This window comes from Spea bombifrons, chromosome 1 (assembly GCF_027358695.1).
Source record: "Spea bombifrons isolate aSpeBom1 chromosome 1, aSpeBom1.2.pri, whole genome shotgun sequence".
In the NCBI taxonomy this organism is placed as follows: domain Eukaryota; kingdom Metazoa; phylum Chordata; class Amphibia; order Anura; family Pelobatidae; genus Spea; species Spea bombifrons.
The window spans coordinates 164490243-164505413 of NC_071087.1; the positions used below are offsets into that span (position 1 = coordinate 164490243).

General features: G+C 54.9%; 50 non-coding genes across 50 annotated transcripts; all 50 read left to right on the top strand.

The window, feature by feature from the left end:
* The first annotated feature begins 36 nt into the window (after positions 1-36).
* TRNAP-CGG (transfer RNA proline (anticodon CGG)) lies at positions 37-108 on the top strand. The gene has a single exon. It is a non-coding gene; the product is annotated as a tRNA-Pro (tRNA).
* A 204-nt stretch (positions 109-312) lies between these two features.
* TRNAP-UGG (transfer RNA proline (anticodon UGG)) lies at positions 313-384 on the top strand. Its single transcript has one exon. It is a non-coding gene; the product is annotated as a tRNA-Pro (tRNA).
* A 235-nt stretch (positions 385-619) lies between these two features.
* TRNAP-AGG (transfer RNA proline (anticodon AGG)) lies at positions 620-691 on the top strand. Its single transcript has one exon. It is a non-coding gene; the product is annotated as a tRNA-Pro (tRNA).
* Positions 692-866: 175 nt separating this feature from the next.
* TRNAP-UGG (transfer RNA proline (anticodon UGG)) lies at positions 867-938 on the top strand. The gene has a single exon. It is a non-coding gene; the product is annotated as a tRNA-Pro (tRNA).
* A 217-nt stretch (positions 939-1155) lies between these two features.
* Positions 1156-1227, top strand: TRNAP-AGG (transfer RNA proline (anticodon AGG)). Its single transcript has one exon. It is a non-coding gene; the product is annotated as a tRNA-Pro (tRNA).
* A 356-nt stretch (positions 1228-1583) lies between these two features.
* TRNAP-CGG (transfer RNA proline (anticodon CGG)) lies at positions 1584-1655 on the top strand. Its single transcript has one exon. It is a non-coding gene; the product is annotated as a tRNA-Pro (tRNA).
* Positions 1656-1859: 204 nt separating this feature from the next.
* On the top strand, positions 1860-1931 carry TRNAP-UGG (transfer RNA proline (anticodon UGG)). The gene has a single exon. It is a non-coding gene; the product is annotated as a tRNA-Pro (tRNA).
* Positions 1932-2166: 235 nt separating this feature from the next.
* TRNAP-AGG (transfer RNA proline (anticodon AGG)) lies at positions 2167-2238 on the top strand. The gene has a single exon. It is a non-coding gene; the product is annotated as a tRNA-Pro (tRNA).
* A 175-nt stretch (positions 2239-2413) lies between these two features.
* TRNAP-UGG (transfer RNA proline (anticodon UGG)) lies at positions 2414-2485 on the top strand. The gene has a single exon. It is a non-coding gene; the product is annotated as a tRNA-Pro (tRNA).
* A 217-nt stretch (positions 2486-2702) lies between these two features.
* Positions 2703-2774, top strand: TRNAP-AGG (transfer RNA proline (anticodon AGG)). The gene has a single exon. It is a non-coding gene; the product is annotated as a tRNA-Pro (tRNA).
* A 175-nt stretch (positions 2775-2949) lies between these two features.
* TRNAP-UGG (transfer RNA proline (anticodon UGG)) lies at positions 2950-3021 on the top strand. Its single transcript has one exon. It is a non-coding gene; the product is annotated as a tRNA-Pro (tRNA).
* A 217-nt stretch (positions 3022-3238) lies between these two features.
* On the top strand, positions 3239-3310 carry TRNAP-AGG (transfer RNA proline (anticodon AGG)). Its single transcript has one exon. It is a non-coding gene; the product is annotated as a tRNA-Pro (tRNA).
* A 352-nt stretch (positions 3311-3662) lies between these two features.
* TRNAP-CGG (transfer RNA proline (anticodon CGG)) lies at positions 3663-3734 on the top strand. The gene has a single exon. It is a non-coding gene; the product is annotated as a tRNA-Pro (tRNA).
* A 204-nt stretch (positions 3735-3938) lies between these two features.
* Positions 3939-4010, top strand: TRNAP-UGG (transfer RNA proline (anticodon UGG)). The gene has a single exon. It is a non-coding gene; the product is annotated as a tRNA-Pro (tRNA).
* A 235-nt stretch (positions 4011-4245) lies between these two features.
* TRNAP-AGG (transfer RNA proline (anticodon AGG)) lies at positions 4246-4317 on the top strand. The gene has a single exon. It is a non-coding gene; the product is annotated as a tRNA-Pro (tRNA).
* A 175-nt stretch (positions 4318-4492) lies between these two features.
* Positions 4493-4564, top strand: TRNAP-UGG (transfer RNA proline (anticodon UGG)). Its single transcript has one exon. It is a non-coding gene; the product is annotated as a tRNA-Pro (tRNA).
* A 217-nt stretch (positions 4565-4781) lies between these two features.
* Positions 4782-4853, top strand: TRNAP-AGG (transfer RNA proline (anticodon AGG)). The gene has a single exon. It is a non-coding gene; the product is annotated as a tRNA-Pro (tRNA).
* A 352-nt stretch (positions 4854-5205) lies between these two features.
* TRNAP-CGG (transfer RNA proline (anticodon CGG)) lies at positions 5206-5277 on the top strand. Its single transcript has one exon. It is a non-coding gene; the product is annotated as a tRNA-Pro (tRNA).
* A 204-nt stretch (positions 5278-5481) lies between these two features.
* TRNAP-UGG (transfer RNA proline (anticodon UGG)) lies at positions 5482-5553 on the top strand. Its single transcript has one exon. It is a non-coding gene; the product is annotated as a tRNA-Pro (tRNA).
* Positions 5554-5788: 235 nt separating this feature from the next.
* On the top strand, positions 5789-5860 carry TRNAP-AGG (transfer RNA proline (anticodon AGG)). The gene has a single exon. It is a non-coding gene; the product is annotated as a tRNA-Pro (tRNA).
* A 175-nt stretch (positions 5861-6035) lies between these two features.
* Positions 6036-6107, top strand: TRNAP-UGG (transfer RNA proline (anticodon UGG)). The gene has a single exon. It is a non-coding gene; the product is annotated as a tRNA-Pro (tRNA).
* Positions 6108-6324: 217 nt separating this feature from the next.
* TRNAP-AGG (transfer RNA proline (anticodon AGG)) lies at positions 6325-6396 on the top strand. The gene has a single exon. It is a non-coding gene; the product is annotated as a tRNA-Pro (tRNA).
* A 175-nt stretch (positions 6397-6571) lies between these two features.
* Positions 6572-6643, top strand: TRNAP-UGG (transfer RNA proline (anticodon UGG)). The gene has a single exon. It is a non-coding gene; the product is annotated as a tRNA-Pro (tRNA).
* A 217-nt stretch (positions 6644-6860) lies between these two features.
* On the top strand, positions 6861-6932 carry TRNAP-AGG (transfer RNA proline (anticodon AGG)). Its single transcript has one exon. It is a non-coding gene; the product is annotated as a tRNA-Pro (tRNA).
* A 352-nt stretch (positions 6933-7284) lies between these two features.
* TRNAP-CGG (transfer RNA proline (anticodon CGG)) lies at positions 7285-7356 on the top strand. Its single transcript has one exon. It is a non-coding gene; the product is annotated as a tRNA-Pro (tRNA).
* Positions 7357-7560: 204 nt separating this feature from the next.
* On the top strand, positions 7561-7632 carry TRNAP-UGG (transfer RNA proline (anticodon UGG)). The gene has a single exon. It is a non-coding gene; the product is annotated as a tRNA-Pro (tRNA).
* Positions 7633-7867: 235 nt separating this feature from the next.
* On the top strand, positions 7868-7939 carry TRNAP-AGG (transfer RNA proline (anticodon AGG)). The gene has a single exon. It is a non-coding gene; the product is annotated as a tRNA-Pro (tRNA).
* Positions 7940-8114: 175 nt separating this feature from the next.
* On the top strand, positions 8115-8186 carry TRNAP-UGG (transfer RNA proline (anticodon UGG)). The gene has a single exon. It is a non-coding gene; the product is annotated as a tRNA-Pro (tRNA).
* Positions 8187-8403: 217 nt separating this feature from the next.
* Positions 8404-8475, top strand: TRNAP-AGG (transfer RNA proline (anticodon AGG)). The gene has a single exon. It is a non-coding gene; the product is annotated as a tRNA-Pro (tRNA).
* A 352-nt stretch (positions 8476-8827) lies between these two features.
* On the top strand, positions 8828-8899 carry TRNAP-CGG (transfer RNA proline (anticodon CGG)). Its single transcript has one exon. It is a non-coding gene; the product is annotated as a tRNA-Pro (tRNA).
* A 204-nt stretch (positions 8900-9103) lies between these two features.
* On the top strand, positions 9104-9175 carry TRNAP-UGG (transfer RNA proline (anticodon UGG)). Its single transcript has one exon. It is a non-coding gene; the product is annotated as a tRNA-Pro (tRNA).
* A 235-nt stretch (positions 9176-9410) lies between these two features.
* TRNAP-AGG (transfer RNA proline (anticodon AGG)) lies at positions 9411-9482 on the top strand. The gene has a single exon. It is a non-coding gene; the product is annotated as a tRNA-Pro (tRNA).
* A 175-nt stretch (positions 9483-9657) lies between these two features.
* On the top strand, positions 9658-9729 carry TRNAP-UGG (transfer RNA proline (anticodon UGG)). Its single transcript has one exon. It is a non-coding gene; the product is annotated as a tRNA-Pro (tRNA).
* Positions 9730-9946: 217 nt separating this feature from the next.
* On the top strand, positions 9947-10018 carry TRNAP-AGG (transfer RNA proline (anticodon AGG)). Its single transcript has one exon. It is a non-coding gene; the product is annotated as a tRNA-Pro (tRNA).
* A 352-nt stretch (positions 10019-10370) lies between these two features.
* Positions 10371-10442, top strand: TRNAP-CGG (transfer RNA proline (anticodon CGG)). The gene has a single exon. It is a non-coding gene; the product is annotated as a tRNA-Pro (tRNA).
* A 204-nt stretch (positions 10443-10646) lies between these two features.
* Positions 10647-10718, top strand: TRNAP-UGG (transfer RNA proline (anticodon UGG)). The gene has a single exon. It is a non-coding gene; the product is annotated as a tRNA-Pro (tRNA).
* A 235-nt stretch (positions 10719-10953) lies between these two features.
* On the top strand, positions 10954-11025 carry TRNAP-AGG (transfer RNA proline (anticodon AGG)). The gene has a single exon. It is a non-coding gene; the product is annotated as a tRNA-Pro (tRNA).
* A 175-nt stretch (positions 11026-11200) lies between these two features.
* Positions 11201-11272, top strand: TRNAP-UGG (transfer RNA proline (anticodon UGG)). Its single transcript has one exon. It is a non-coding gene; the product is annotated as a tRNA-Pro (tRNA).
* A 217-nt stretch (positions 11273-11489) lies between these two features.
* On the top strand, positions 11490-11561 carry TRNAP-AGG (transfer RNA proline (anticodon AGG)). Its single transcript has one exon. It is a non-coding gene; the product is annotated as a tRNA-Pro (tRNA).
* A 356-nt stretch (positions 11562-11917) lies between these two features.
* Positions 11918-11989, top strand: TRNAP-CGG (transfer RNA proline (anticodon CGG)). Its single transcript has one exon. It is a non-coding gene; the product is annotated as a tRNA-Pro (tRNA).
* Positions 11990-12193: 204 nt separating this feature from the next.
* On the top strand, positions 12194-12265 carry TRNAP-UGG (transfer RNA proline (anticodon UGG)). The gene has a single exon. It is a non-coding gene; the product is annotated as a tRNA-Pro (tRNA).
* A 235-nt stretch (positions 12266-12500) lies between these two features.
* Positions 12501-12572, top strand: TRNAP-AGG (transfer RNA proline (anticodon AGG)). The gene has a single exon. It is a non-coding gene; the product is annotated as a tRNA-Pro (tRNA).
* Positions 12573-12747: 175 nt separating this feature from the next.
* TRNAP-UGG (transfer RNA proline (anticodon UGG)) lies at positions 12748-12819 on the top strand. The gene has a single exon. It is a non-coding gene; the product is annotated as a tRNA-Pro (tRNA).
* Positions 12820-13036: 217 nt separating this feature from the next.
* On the top strand, positions 13037-13108 carry TRNAP-AGG (transfer RNA proline (anticodon AGG)). The gene has a single exon. It is a non-coding gene; the product is annotated as a tRNA-Pro (tRNA).
* Positions 13109-13460: 352 nt separating this feature from the next.
* Positions 13461-13532, top strand: TRNAP-CGG (transfer RNA proline (anticodon CGG)). The gene has a single exon. It is a non-coding gene; the product is annotated as a tRNA-Pro (tRNA).
* A 204-nt stretch (positions 13533-13736) lies between these two features.
* On the top strand, positions 13737-13808 carry TRNAP-UGG (transfer RNA proline (anticodon UGG)). The gene has a single exon. It is a non-coding gene; the product is annotated as a tRNA-Pro (tRNA).
* Positions 13809-14043: 235 nt separating this feature from the next.
* TRNAP-AGG (transfer RNA proline (anticodon AGG)) lies at positions 14044-14115 on the top strand. The gene has a single exon. It is a non-coding gene; the product is annotated as a tRNA-Pro (tRNA).
* A 175-nt stretch (positions 14116-14290) lies between these two features.
* Positions 14291-14362, top strand: TRNAP-UGG (transfer RNA proline (anticodon UGG)). The gene has a single exon. It is a non-coding gene; the product is annotated as a tRNA-Pro (tRNA).
* A 217-nt stretch (positions 14363-14579) lies between these two features.
* On the top strand, positions 14580-14651 carry TRNAP-AGG (transfer RNA proline (anticodon AGG)). The gene has a single exon. It is a non-coding gene; the product is annotated as a tRNA-Pro (tRNA).
* Positions 14652-15003: 352 nt separating this feature from the next.
* Positions 15004-15075, top strand: TRNAP-CGG (transfer RNA proline (anticodon CGG)). Its single transcript has one exon. It is a non-coding gene; the product is annotated as a tRNA-Pro (tRNA).
* The last annotated feature ends 96 nt before the right edge of the window (positions 15076-15171 follow it).

Below are 15171 nucleotides of genomic sequence, written 5' to 3' on the forward strand. Positions count from 1 at the left end.
TCGACACGTCCGGCGGCAGAGCACACACAGGTTTCTGGCTCGTTGGTCTAGGGGTATGATTCTCGCTTCGGGTGCGAGAGGTCCCGGGTTCAAATCCCGGACGAGCCCAAGCTGGACAGCGCCTCTTCTCTGCGAGGCGTCTCTTTTAAGAAGTTGTCGCCAATCCCGCTGTACTTCCGCATTAAAGAAGAAGCGGTTGCCTTGGGACGGGAAGGTTGCAGACGCCGGCGTGCCGCTGGACGTCTGTTTTAGCTTCCCTGCTAAACTTTCAGCTCATTCGGGCTCACGCCGCGGCCAGCTCGATATCTGTCTGGCTCGTTGGTCTAGGGGTATGATTCTCGCTTTGGGTGCGAGAGGTCCCGGGTTCAAATCCCGGACGAGCCCGTTGGCCTGAGCGGTCTGCGTAACGCGCGCCGCCTCATTTAGGAGGAGGCTGCCAAAATACCTTTTCTGCTCCGTCTCGATGAAAATGCTGTCGCTTTACAATGGGACGTTTCCCCTGACAGTGGCTTTGTCGTCATCGCCGCCGCCATCAAGACTGCACTCGACATCCTTTTAGCGCCTGTGCGAAAGTCTCTCTTCATCTCAACTCTGGGCCCGGAGCCACTGCTAACGGTCTGGCTCGTTGGTCTAGGGGTATGATTCTCGCTTAGGGTGCGAGAGGTCCCGGGTTCAAATCCCGGACGAGCCCGAGCTTCGCAGCGCTACACGTCGCCGCGGCTCTTCGCTGTGGGCCGTTGCTTTTAAGATGGTGCCGCCTATCCCTTTTCTACTCCCATAAAGGAAGAAGCTGTTGGTTTTGAACCGGAAGGTTCTCCTGACGGTCAACATTCGGGCTCACGCCGGGGGACTTTCACTATCTGTCTGGCTCGTTGGTCTAGGGGTATGATTCTCGCTTTGGGTGCGAGAGGTCCCGGGTTCAAATCCCGGACGAGCCCGAGCGCTCAGCGCCGCCTTATTTTAGGAGGACCCTTACCTTTCTGCTCCGCCTCAGAGAAAATGCCACTCGGGTGCCGTCGCTTTGCAATGGGAAGTTTCTCTCGACAGTGCTTGGCTGCAGAGAGCGAGAGGCTTTGTCGCTCGACGTCCCTTTAGCCTCCCTGCTAAACTTTCTCTTCTTCCGATCACCGGGCCCGGATCAGCTGCCAGCTGTCTGGCTCGTTGGTCTAGGGGTATGATTCTCGCTTAGGGTGCGAGAGGTCCCGGGTTCAAATCCCGGACGAGCCCACACAGCAGCTTTCGTGCGCGCCCTCTTTTACGTCCTTTCCTTGAGATGACGGAAAATCGTCCTCCAGCAAACGGGGCGATTCGACTACCTCGGCTCCAATCTACACTGGAAAGGCATGGTTTGTGCTGACTCGAAGGATGCATTTTGAAACGGGGAATGGTCATTTAATGCTAGACCCTGAAACCTGGCTTTTTACGTCTTCTTCTTTTATTTTTTTTGTGTTGTTATCATTTTTTATTTATTTATTTATTTTTTATTTTTTTATCGTCGCGCAGTTTCATCAGCGAATGCTTGCAGTGACAATCCATCCTCGAGGAGTTCGACACGTCCGGCGGCAGAGCACACATAGGTTTCTGGCTCGTTGGTCTAGGGGTATGATTCTCGCTTCGGGTGCGAGAGGTCCCGGGTTCAAATCCCGGACGAGCCCAAGCTGGACAGCGCCTCTTCTCTGCGAGGCGTCTCTTTTAAGAAGTTGTCGCCAATCCCGCTGTACTTCCGCATTAAAGAAGAAGCGGTTGCCTTGGGACGGGAAGGTTGCAGACGCCGGCGTGCCGCTGGACGTCTGTTTTAGCTTCCCTGCTAAACTTTCAGCTCATTCGGGCTCACGCCGCGGCCAGCTCGATATCTGTCTGGCTCGTTGGTCTAGGGGTATGATTCTCGCTTTGGGTGCGAGAGGTCCCGGGTTCAAATCCCGGACGAGCCCGTTGGCCTGAGCGGTCTGCGTAACGCGCGCCGCCTCATTTAGGAGGAGGCTGCCAAAATACCTTTTCTGCTCCGTCTCGATGAAAATGCTGTCGCTTTACAATGGGACGTTTCCCCTGACAGTGGCTTTGTCGTCATCGCCGCCGCCATCAAGACTGCACTCGACATCCTTTTAGCGCCTGTGCGAAAGTCTCTCTTCATCTCAACTCTGGGCCCGGAGCCACTGCTAACGGTCTGGCTCGTTGGTCTAGGGGTATGATTCTCGCTTAGGGTGCGAGAGGTCCCGGGTTCAAATCCCGGACGAGCCCGAGCTTCGCAGCGCTACACGTCGCCGCGGCTCTTCGCTGTGGGCCGTTGCTTTTAAGATGGTGCCGCCTATCCCTTTTCTACTCCCATAAAGGAAGAAGCTGTTGGTTTTGAACCGGAAGGTTCTCCTGACGGTCAACATTCGGGCTCACGCCGGGGGACTTTCACTATCTGTCTGGCTCGTTGGTCTAGGGGTATGATTCTCGCTTTGGGTGCGAGAGGTCCCGGGTTCAAATCCCGGACGAGCCCGAGCGCTCAGCGCCGCCTTATTTTAGGAGGACCCTTACCTTTCTGCTCCGCCTCAGAGAAAATGCCACTCGGGTGCCGTCGCTTTGCAATGGGAAGTTTCTCTCGACAGTGCTTGGCTGCAGAGAGCGAGAGGCTTTGTCGCTCGACGTCCCTTTAGCCTCCCTGCTAAACTTTCTCTTCTTCCGATCACCGGGCCCGGATCAGCTGCCAGCTGTCTGGCTCGTTGGTCTAGGGGTATGATTCTCGCTTAGGGTGCGAGAGGTCCCGGGTTCAAATCCCGGACGAGCCCGAGCTTCGCAGCGCTACACGTCGCCGCGGCTCTTCGCTGTGGGCCGTTGCTTTTAAGATGGTGCCGCCTATCCCTTTTCTACTCCCATAAAGGAAGAAGCTGTTGGTTTTGAACCGGAAGGTTCTCCTGACGGTCAACATTCGGGCTCACGCCGGGGGACTTTCACTATCTGTCTGGCTCGTTGGTCTAGGGGTATGATTCTCGCTTTGGGTGCGAGAGGTCCCGGGTTCAAATCCCGGACGAGCCCGAGCGCTCAGCGCCGCCTTATTTTAGGAGGACCCTTACCTTTCTGCTCCGCCTCAGAGAAAATGCCACTCGGGTGCCGTCGCTTTGCAATGGGAAGTTTCTCTCGACAGTGCTTGGCTGCAGAGAGCGAGAGGCTTTGTCGCTCGACGTCCCTTTAGCCTCCCTGCTAAACTTTCTCTTCTTCCGATCACCGGGCCCGGATCAGCTGCCAGCTGTCTGGCTCGTTGGTCTAGGGGTATGATTCTCGCTTAGGGTGCGAGAGGTCCCGGGTTCAAATCCCGGACGAGCCCACACAGCAGCTTTCGTGCGCGCCCTCTTTTACGTCCTTTCCTTGAGATGACGGAAAATCGTCCTCCAGCAAACGGGGCGATTCGACTACCTCGGCTCCAATCTACACTGGAAAGGCATGGTTTGTGCTGACTCGAAGGATGCATTTTGAAACGGGGAATGGTCATTTAATGCTAGACCCTGAAACCTGGCTTTTTACGTCTTCTTCTTTTATTTTTTTTGTGTTGTTATCATTATTTATTTATTTATTTTTTATTTTTTTATCGTCGCGCAGTTTCATCAGCGAATGCTTGCAGTGACAATCCATCCTCGAGGAGTTCGACACGTCCGGCGGCAGAGCACACACAGGTTTCTGGCTCGTTGGTCTAGGGGTATGATTCTCGCTTCGGGTGCGAGAGGTCCCGGGTTCAAATCCCGGACGAGCCCAAGCTGGACAGCGCCTCTTCTCTGCGAGGCGTCTCTTTTAAGAAGTTGTCGCCAATCCCGCTGTACTTCCGCATTAAAGAAGAAGCGGTTGCCTTGGGACGGGAAGGTTGCAGACGCCGGCGTGCCGCTGGACGTCTGTTTTAGCTTCCCTGCTAAACTTTCAGCTCATTCGGGCTCACGCCGCGGCCAGCTCGATATCTGTCTGGCTCGTTGGTCTAGGGGTATGATTCTCGCTTTGGGTGCGAGAGGTCCCGGGTTCAAATCCCGGACGAGCCCGTTGGCCTGAGCGGTCTGCGTAACGCGCGCCGCCTCATTTAGGAGGAGGCTGCCAAAATACCTTTTCTGCTCCGTCTCGATGAAAATGCTGTCGCTTTACAATGGGACGTTTCCCCTGACAGTGGCTTTGTCGTCATCGCCGCCGCCATCAAGACTGCACTCGACATCCTTTTAGCGCCTGTGCGAAAGTCTCTCTTCATCTCAACTCTGGGCCCGGAGCCACTGCTAACGGTCTGGCTCGTTGGTCTAGGGGTATGATTCTCGCTTAGGGTACGAGAGGTCCCGGGTTCAAATCCCGGACGAGCCCGAGCTTCGCAGCGCTACACGTCGCCGCGGCTCTTCGCTGTGGGCCGTTGCTTTTAAGATGGTGCCGCCTATCCCTTTTCTACTCCCATAAAGGAAGAAGCTGTTGGTTTTGAACCGGAAGGTTCTCCTGACGGTCAACATTCGGGCTCACGCCGGGGGACTTTCACTATCTGTCTGGCTCGTTGGTCTAGGGGTATGATTCTCGCTTTGGGTGCGAGAGGTCCCGGGTTCAAATCCCGGACGAGCCCGAGCGCTCAGCGCCGCCTTATTTTAGGAGGACCCTTACCTTTCTGCTCCGCCTCAGAGAAAATGCCACTCGGGTGCCGTCGCTTTGCAATGGGAAGTTTCTCTCGACAGTGCTTGGCTGCAGAGAGCGAGAGGCTTTGTCGCTCGACGTCCCTTTAGCCTCCCTGCTAAACTTTCTCTTCTTCCGATCACCGGGCCCGGATCAGCTGCCAGCTGTCTGGCTCGTTGGTCTAGGGGTATGATTCTCGCTTAGGGTGCGAGAGGTCCCGGGTTCAAATCCCGGACGAGCCCACACAGCAGCTTTCGTGCGCGCCCTCTTTTACGTCCTTTCCTTGAGATGACGGAAAATCGTCCTCCAGCAAACGGGGCGATTCGACTACCTCGGCTCCAATCTACACTGGAAAGGCATGGTTTGTGCTGACTCGAAGGATGCATTTTGAAACGGGGAATGGTCATTTAATGCTAGACCCTGAAACCTGGCTTTTTACGTCTTCTTCTTTTATTTTTTTTGTGTTGTTATCATTATTTATTTATTTATTTTTTATTTTTTTATCGTCGCGCAGTTTCATCAGCGAATGCTTGCAGTGACAATCCATCCTCGAGGAGTTCGACACGTCCGGCGGCAGAGCACACACAGGTTTCTGGCTCGTTGGTCTAGGGGTATGATTCTCGCTTCGGGTGCGAGAGGTCCCGGGTTCAAATCCCGGACGAGCCCAAGCTGGACAGCGCCTCTTCTCTGCGAGGCGTCTCTTTTAAGAAGTTGTCGCCAATCCCGCTGTACTTCCGCATTAAAGAAGAAGCGGTTGCCTTGGGACGGGAAGGTTGCAGACGCCGGCGTGCCGCTGGACGTCTGTTTTAGCTTCCCTGCTAAACTTTCAGCTCATTCGGGCTCACGCCGCGGCCGGCTCGATATCTGTCTGGCTCGTTGGTCTAGGGGTATGATTCTCGCTTTGGGTGCGAGAGGTCCCGGGTTCAAATCCCGGACGAGCCCGTTGGCCTGAGCGGTCTGCGTAACGCGCGCCGCCTCATTTAGGAGGAGGCTGCCAAAATACCTTTTCTGCTCCGTCTCGATGAAAATGCTGTCGCTTTACAATGGGACGTTTCCCCTGACAGTGGCTTTGTCGTCATCGCCGCCGCCATCAAGACTGCACTCGACATCCTTTTAGCGCCTGTGCGAAAGTCTCTCTTCATCTCAACTCTGGGCCCGGAGCCACTGCTAACGGTCTGGCTCGTTGGTCTAGGGGTATGATTCTCGCTTAGGGTGCGAGAGGTCCCGGGTTCAAATCCCGGACGAGCCCGAGCTTCGCAGCGCTACACGTCGCCGCGGCTCTTCGCTGTGGGCCGTTGCTTTTAAGATGGTGCCGCCTATCCCTTTTCTACTCCCATAAAGGAAGAAGCTGTTGGTTTTGAACCGGAAGGTTCTCCTGACGGTCAACATTCGGGCTCACGCCGGGGGACATTCACTATCTGTCTGGCTCGTTGGTCTAGGGGTATGATTCTCGCTTTGGGTGCGAGAGGTCCCGGGTTCAAATCCCGGACGAGCCCGAGCGCTCAGCGCCGCCTTATTTTAGGAGGACCCTTACCTTTCTGCTCCGCCTCAGAGAAAATGCCACTCGGGTGCCGTCGCTTTGCAATGGGAAGTTTCTCTCGACAGTGCTTGGCTGCAGAGAGCGAGAGGCTTTGTCGCTCGACGTCCCTTTAGCCTCCCTGCTAAACTTTCTCTTCTTCCGATCACCGGGCCCGGATCAGCTGCCAGCTGTCTGGCTCGTTGGTCTAGGGGTATGATTCTCGCTTAGGGTGCGAGAGGTCCCGGGTTCAAATCCCGGACGAGCCCGAGCTTCGCAGCGCTACACGTCGCCGCGGCTCTTCGCTGTGGGCCGTTGCTTTTAAGATGGTGCCGCCTATCCCTTTTCTACTCCCATAAAGGAAGAAGCTGTTGGTTTTGAACCGGAAGGTTCTCCTGACGGTCAACATTCGGGCTCACGCCGGGGGACTTTCACTATCTGTCTGGCTCGTTGGTCTAGGGGTATGATTCTCGCTTTGGGTGCGAGAGGTCCCGGGTTCAAATCCCGGACGAGCCCGAGCGCTCAGCGCCGCCTTATTTTAGGAGGACCCTTACCTTTCTGCTCCGCCTCAGAGAAAATGCCACTCGGGTGCCGTCGCTTTGCAATGGGAAGTTTCTCTCGACAGTGCTTGGCTGCAGAGAGCGAGAGGCTTTGTCGCTCGACGTCCCTTTAGCCTCCCTGCTAAACTTTCTCTTCTTCCGATCACCGGGCCCGGATCAGCTGCCAGCTGTCTGGCTCGTTGGTCTAGGGGTATGATTCTCGCTTAGGGTGCGAGAGGTCCCGGGTTCAAATCCCGGACGAGCCCACACAGCAGCTTTCGTGCGCGCCCTCTTTTACGTCCTTTCCTTGAGATGACGGAAAATCGTCCTCCAGCAAACGGGGCGATTCGACTACCTCGGCTCCAATCTACACTGGAAAGGCATGGTTTGTGCTGACTCGAAGGATGCATTTTGAAACGGGGAATGGTCATTTAATGCTAGACCCTGAAACCTGGCTTTTTACGTCTTCTTCTTTTATTTTTTTTGTGTTGTTATCATTATTTATTTATTTATTTTTTATTTTTTTATCGTCGCGCAGTTTCATCAGCGAATGCTTGCAGTGACAATCCATCCTCGAGGAGTTCGACACGTCCGGCGGCAGAGCACACATAGGTTTCTGGCTCGTTGGTCTAGGGGTATGATTCTCGCTTCGGGTGCGAGAGGTCCCGGGTTCAAATCCCGGACGAGCCCAAGCTGGACAGCGCCTCTTCTCTGCGAGGCGTCTCTTTTAAGAAGTTGTCGCCAATCCCGCTGTACTTCCGCATTAAAGAAGAAGCGGTTGCCTTGGGACGGGAAGGTTGCAGACGCCGGCGTGCCGCTGGACGTCTGTTTTAGCTTCCCTGCTAAACTTTCAGCTCATTCGGGCTCACGCCGCGGCCAGCTCGATATCTGTCTGGCTCGTTGGTCTAGGGGTATGATTCTCGCTTTGGGTGCGAGAGGTCCCGGGTTCAAATCCCGGACGAGCCCGTTGGCCTGAGCGGTCTGCGTAACGCGCGCCGCCTCATTTAGGAGGAGGCTGCCAAAATACCTTTTCTGCTCCGTCTCGATGAAAATGCTGTCGCTTTACAATGGGACGTTTCCCCTGACAGTGGCTTTGTCGTCATCGCCGCCGCCATCAAGACTGCACTCGACATCCTTTTAGCGCCTGTGCGAAAGTCTCTCTTCATCTCAACTCTGGGCCCGGAGCCACTGCTAACGGTCTGGCTCGTTGGTCTAGGGGTATGATTCTCGCTTAGGGTGCGAGAGGTCCCGGGTTCAAATCCCGGACGAGCCCGAGCTTCGCAGCGCTACACGTCGCCGCGGCTCTTCGCTGTGGGCCGTTGCTTTTAAGATGGTGCCGCCTATCCCTTTTCTACTCCCATAAAGGAAGAAGCTGTTGGTTTTGAACCGGAAGGTTCTCCTGACGGTCAACATTCGGGCTCACGCCGGGGGAGTTTCACTATCTGTCTGGCTCGTTGGTCTAGGGGTATGATTCTCGCTTTGGGTGCGAGAGGTCCCGGGTTCAAATCCCGGACGAGCCCGAGCGCTCAGCGCCGCCTTATTTTAGGAGGACCCTTACCTTTCTGCTCCGCCTCAGAGAAAATGCCACTCGGGTGCCGTCGCTTTGCAATGGGAAGTTTCTCTCGACAGTGCTTGGCTGCAGAGAGCGAGAGGCTTTGTCGCTCGACGTCCCTTTAGCCTCCCTGCTAAACTTTCTCTTCTTCCGATCACCGGGCCCGGATCAGCTGCCAGCTGTCTGGCTCGTTGGTCTAGGGGTATGATTCTCGCTTAGGGTGCGAGAGGTCCCGGGTTCAAATCCCGGACGAGCCCACACAGCAGCTTTCGTGCGCGCCCTCTTTTACGTCCTTTACTTGAGATGACGGAAAATCGTCCTCCAGCAAACGGGGCGATTCGACTACCTCGGCTCCAATCTACACTGGAAAGGCATGGTTTGTGCTGACTCGAAGGATGCATTTTGAAACGGGGAATGGTCATTTAATGCTAGACCCTGAAACCTGGCTTTTTACGTCTTCTTCTTTTATTTTTTTTGTGTTGTTATCATTATTTATTTATTTATTTTTTATTTTTTTATCGTCGCGCAGTTTCATCAGCGAATGCTTGCAGTGACAATCCATCCTCGAGGAGTTCGACACGTCCGGCGGCAGAGCACACACAGGTTTCTGGCTCGTTGGTCTAGGGGTATGATTCTCGCTTCGGGTGCGAGAGGTCCCGGGTTCAAATCCCGGACGAGCCCAAGCTGGACAGCGCCTCTTCTCTGCGAGGCGTCTCTTTTAAGAAGTTGTCGCCAATCCCGCTGTACTTCCGCATTAAAGAAGAAGCGGTTGCCTTGGGACGGGAAGGTTGCAGACGCCGGCGTGCCGCTGGACGTCTGTTTTAGCTTCCCTGCTAAACTTTCAGCTCATTCGGGCTCACGCCGCGGCCAGCTCGATATCTGTCTGGCTCGTTGGTCTAGGGGTATGATTCTCGCTTTGGGTGCGAGAGGTCCCGGGTTCAAATCCCGGACGAGCCTGTTGGCCTGAGCGGTCTGCGTAACGCGCGCCGCCTCATTTAGGAGGAGGCTGCCAAAATACCTTTTCTGCTCCGTCTCGATGAAAATGCTGTCGCTTTACAATGGGACGTTTCCCCTGACAGTGGCTTTGTCGTCATCGCCGCCGCCATCAAGACTGCACTCGACATCCTTTTAGCGCCTGTGCGAAAGTCTCTCTTCATCTCAACTCTGGGCCCGGAGCCACTGCTAACGGTCTGGCTCGTTGGTCTAGGGGTATGATTCTCGCTTAGGGTGCGAGAGGTCCCGGGTTCAAATCCCGGACGAGCCCGAGCTTCGCAGCGCTACACGTCGCCGCGGCTCTTCGCTGTGGGCCGTTGCTTTTAAGATGGTGCCGCCTATCCCTTTTCTACTCCCATAAAGGAAGAAGCTGTTGGTTTTGAACCGGAAGGTTCTCCTGACGGTCAACATTCGGGCTCACGCCGGGGGACTTTCACTATCTGTCTGGCTCGTTGGTCTAGGGGTATGATTCTCGCTTTGGGTGCGAGAGGTCCCGGGTTCAAATCCCGGACGAGCCCGAGCGCTCAGCGCCGCCTTATTTTAGGAGGACCCTTACCTTTCTGCTCCGCCTCAGAGAAAATGCCACTCGGTTGCCGTCGCTTTGCAATGGGAAGTTTCTCTCGACAGTGCTTGGCTGCAGAGAGCGAGAGGCTTTGTCGCTCGACGTCCCTTTAGCCTCCCTGCTAAACTTTCTCTTCTTCCGATCACCGGGCCCGGATCAGCTGCCAGCTGTCTGGCTCGTTGGTCTAGGGGTATGATTCTCGCTTAGGGTGCGAGAGGTCCCGGGTTCAAATCCCGGACGAGCCCACACAGCAGCTTTCGTGCGCGCCCTCTTTTACGTCCTTTCCTTGAGATGACGGAAAATCGTCCTCCAGCAAACGGGGCGATTCGACTACCTCGGCTCCAATCTACACTGGAAAGGCATGGTTTGTGCTGACTCGAAGGATGCATTTTGAAACGGGGAATGGTCATTTAATGCTAGACCCTGAAACCTGGCTTTTTACGTCTTCTTCTTTTATTTTTTTTGTGTTGTTATCATTATTTATTTATTTATTTTTTATTTTTTTATCGTCGCGCAGTTTCATCAGCGAATGCTTGCAGTGACAATCCATCCTCGAGGAGTTCGACACGTCCGGCGGCAGAGCACACACAGGTTTCTGGCTCGTTGGTCTAGGGGTATGATTCTCGCTTCGGGTGCGAGAGGTCCCGGGTTCAAATCCCGGACGAGCCCAAGCTGGACAGCGCCTCTTCTCTGCGAGGCGTCTCTTTTAAGAAGTTGTCGCCAATCCCGCTGTACTTCCGCATTAAAGAAGAAGCGGTTGCCTTGGGACGGGAAGGTTGCAGACGCCGGCGTGCCGCTGGACGTCTGTTTTAGCTTCCCTGCTAAACTTTCAGCTCATTCGGGCTCACGCCGCGGCCAGCTCGATATCTGTCTGGCTCGTTGGTCTAGGGGTATGATTCTCGCTTTGGGTGCGAGAGGTCCCGGGTTCAAATCCCGGACGAGCCCGTTGGCCTGAGCGGTCTGCGTAACGCGCGCCGCCTCATTTAGGAGGAGGCTGCCAAAATACCTTTTCTGCTCCGTCTCGATGAAAATGCTGTCGCTTTACAATGGGACGTTTCCCCTGACAGTGGCTTTGTCGTCATCGCCGCCGCCATCAAGACTGCACTCGACATCCTTTTAGCGCCTGTGCGAAAGTCTCTCTTCATCTCAACTCTGGGCCCGGAGCCACTGCTAACGGTCTGGCTCGTTGGTCTAGGGGTATGATTCTCGCTTAGGGTGCGAGAGGTCCCGGGTTCAAATCCCGGACGAGCCCGAGCTTCGCAGCGCTACACGTCGCCGCGGCTCTTCGCTGTGGGCCGTTGCTTTTAAGATGGTGCCGCCTATCCCTTTTCTACTCCCATAAAGGAAGAAGCTGTTGGTTTTGAACCGGAAGGTTCTCCTGACGGTCAACATTCGGGCTCACGCCGGGGGACTTTCACTATCTGTCTGGCTCGTTGGTCTAGGGGTATGATTCTCGCTTTGGGTGCGAGAGGTCCCGGGTTCAAATCCCGGACGAGCCCGAGCGCTCAGCGCCGCCTTATTTTAGGAGGACCCTTACCTTTCTGCTCCGCCTCAGAGAAAATGCCACTCGGGTGCCGTCGCTTTGCAATGGGAAGTTTCTCTCGACAGTGCTTGGCTGCAGAGAGCGAGAGGCTTTGTCGCTCGACGTCCCTTTAGCCTCCCTGCTAAACTTTCTCTTCTTCCGATCACCGGGCCCGGATCAGCTGCCAGCTGTCTGGCTCGTTGGTCTAGGGGTATGATTCTCGCTTAGGGTGCGAGAGGTCCCGGGTTCAAATCCCGGACGAGCCCACACAGCAGCTTTCGTGCGCGCCCTCTTTTACGTCCTTTCCTTGAGATGACAGAAAATCGTCCTCCAGCAAACGGGGCGATTCGACTACCTCGGCTCCAATCTACACTGGAAAGGCATGGTTTGTGCTGACTCGAAGGATGCATTTTGAAACGGGGAATGGTCATTTAATGCTAGACCCTGAAACCTGGCTTTTTACGTCTTCTTCTTTTATTTTTTTTGTGTTGTTATCATTTTTTATTTATTTATTTATTTTTTATTTTTTTATCGTCGCGCAGTTTCATCAGCGAATGCTTGCAGTGACAATCCATCCTCGAGGAGTTCGACACGTCCGGCGGCAGAGCACACATAGGTTTCTGGCTCGTTGGTCTAGGGGTATGATTCTCGCTTCGGGTGCGAGAGGTCCCGGGTTCAAATCCCGGACGAGCCCAAGCTGGACAGCGCCTCTTCTCTGCGAGGCCTCTCTTTTAAGAAGTTGTCGCCAATCCCGCTGTACTTCCGCATTAAAGAAGAAGCGGTTGCCTTGGGACGGGAAGGTTGCAGACGCCGGCGTGCCGCTGGACGTCTGTTTTAGCTTCCCTGCTAAACTTTCAGCTCATTCGGGCTCACGCCGCGGCCAGCTCGATATCTGTCTGGCTCGTTGGTCTAGGGGTATGATTCTCGCTTTGGGTGCGAGAGGTCCCGGGTTCAAATCCCGGACGAGCCCGTTGGCCTGAGCGGTCTGCGTAACGCGCGCCGCCTCATTTAGGAGGAGGCTGCCAAAATACCTTTTCTGCTCCGTCTCGATGAAAATGCTGTCGCTTTACAATGGGACGTTTCCCCTGACAGTGGCTTTGTCGTCATCGCCGCCGCCATCAAGACTGCACTCGACATCCTTTTAGCGCCTGTGCGAAAGTCTCTCTTCATCTCAACTCTGGGCCCGGAGCCACTGCTAACGGTCTGGCTCGTTGGTCTAGGGGTATGATTCTCGCTTAGGGTGCGAGAGGTCCCGGGTTCAAATCCCGGACGAGCCCGAGCTTCGCAGCGCTACACGTCGCCGCGGCTCTTCGCTGTGGGCCGTTGCTTTTAAGATGGTGCCGCCTATCCCTTTTCTACTCCCATAAAGGAAGAAGCTGTTGGTTTTGAACCGGAAGGTTCTCCTGACGGTCAACATTCGGGCTCACGCCGGGGGACTTTCACTATCTGTCTGGCTCGTTGGTCTAGGGGTATGATTCTCGCTTTGGGTGCGAGAGGTCCCGGGTTCAAATCCCGGACGAGCCCGAGCGCTCAGCGCCGCCTTATTTTAGGAGGACCCTTACCTTTCTGCTCCGCCTCAGAGAAAATGCCACTCGGGTGCCGTCGCTTTGCAATGGGAAGTTTCTCTCGACAGTGCTTGGCTGCAGAGAGCGAGAGGCTTTGTCGCTCGACGTCCCTTTAGCCTCCCTGCTAAACTTTCTCTTCTTCCGATCACCGGGCCCGGATCAGCTGCCAGCTGTCTGGCTCGTTGGTCTAGGGGTATGATTCTCGCTTAGGGTGCGAGAGGTCCCGGGTTCAAATCCCGGACGAGCCCACACAGCAGCTTTCGTGCGCGCCCTCTTTTACGTCCTTTCCTTGAGATGACGGAAAATCGTCCTCCAGCAAACGGGGCGATTCGACTACCTCGGCTCCAATCTACACTGGAAAGGCATGGTTTGTGCTGACTCGAAGGATGCATTTTGAAACGGGGAATGGTCATTTAATGCTAGACCCTGAAACCTGGCTTTTTACGTCTTCTTCTTTTATTTTTTTTGTGTTGTTATCATTATTTATTTATTTATTTTTTATTTTTTTATCGTCGCGCAGTTTCATCAGCGAATGCTTGCAGTGACAATCCATCCTCGAGGAGTTCGACACGTCCGGCGGCAGAGCACACATAGGTTTCTGGCTCGTTGGTCTAGGGGTATGATTCTCGCTTCGGGTGCGAGAGGTCCCGGGTTCAAATCCCGGACGAGCCCAAGCTGGACAGCGCCTCTTCTCTGCGAGGCGTCTCTTTTAAGAAGTTGTCGCCAATCCCGCTGTACTTCCGCATTAAAGAAGAAGCGGTTGCCTTGGGACGGGAAGGTTGCAGACGCCGGCGTGCCGCTGGACGTCTGTTTTAGCTTCCCTGCTAAACTTTCAGCTCATTCGGGCTCACGCCGCGGCCAGCTCGATATCTGTCTGGCTCGTTGGTCTAGGGGTATGATTCTCGCTTTGGGTGCGAGAGGTCCCGGGTTCAAATCCCGGACGAGCCCGTTGGCCTGAGCGGTCTGCGTAACGCGCGCCGCCTCATTTAGGAGGAGGCTGCCAAAATACCTTTTCTGCTCCGTCTCGATGAAAATGCTGTCGCTTTACAATGGGACGTTTCCCCTGACAGTGGCTTTGTCGTCATCGCCGCCGCCATCAAGACTGCACTCGACATCCTTTTAGCGCCTGTGCGAAAGTCTCTCTTCATCTCAACTCTGGGCCCGGAGCCACTGCTAACGGTCTGGCTCGTTGGTCTAGGGGTATGATTCTCGCTTAGGGTGCGAGAGGTCCCGGGTTCAAATCCCGGACGAGCCCGAGCTTCGCAGCGCTACACGTCGCCACGGCTCTTCGCTGTGGGCCGTTGCTTTTAAGATGGTGCCGCCTATCCCTTTTCTACTCCCATAAAGGAAGAAGCTGTTGGTTTTGAACCGGAAGGTTCTCCTGACGGTCAACATTCGGGCTCACGCCGGGGGACTTTCACTATCTGTCTGGCTCGTTGGTCTAGGGGTATGATTCTCGCTTTGGGTGCGAGAGGTCCCGGGTTCAAATCCCGGACGAGCCCGAGCGCTCAGCGCCGACTTATTTTAGGAGGACCCTTACCTTTCTGCTCCGCCTCAGAGAAAATGCCACTCGGGTGCCGTCGCTTTGCAATGGGAAGTTTCTCTCGACAGTGCTTGGCTGCAGAGAGCGAGAGGCTTTGTCGCTCGACGTCCCTTTAGCCTCCCTGCTAAACTTTCTCTTCTTCCGATCACCGGGCCCGGATCAGCTGCCAGCTGTCTGGCTCGTTGGTCTAGGGGTATGATTCTCGCTTAGGGTGCGAGAGGTCCCGGGTTCAAATCCCGGACGAGCCCACACAGCAGCTTTCGTGCGCGCCCTCTTTTACGTCCTTTCCTTGAGATGACGGAAAATCGTCCTCCAGCAAACGGGGCGATTCGACTACCTCGGCTCCAATCTACACTGGAAAGGCATGGTTTGTGCTGACTCGAAGGATGCATTTTGAAACGGGGAATGGTCATTTAATGCTAGACCCTGAAACCTGGCTTTTTACGTCTTCTTCTTTTATTTTTTTTGTGTTGTTATCATTATTTATTTATTTATTTTTTATTTTTTTATCGTCGCGCAGTTTCATCAGCGAATGCTTGCAGTGACAATCCATCCTCGAGGAGTTCGACACGTCCGGCGGCAGAGCACACACAGGTTTCTGGCTCGTTGGTCTAGGGGTATGATTCTCGCTTCGGGTGCGAGAGGTCCCGGGTTCAAATCCCGGACGAGCCCAAGCTGGACAGCGCCTCTTCTCTGCGAGGCGTCTCTTTTAAGAAGTTGTCGCCAATCCCGCTGTACTTCCGCATTAAAGAAGAAGCGGTTGCCTTG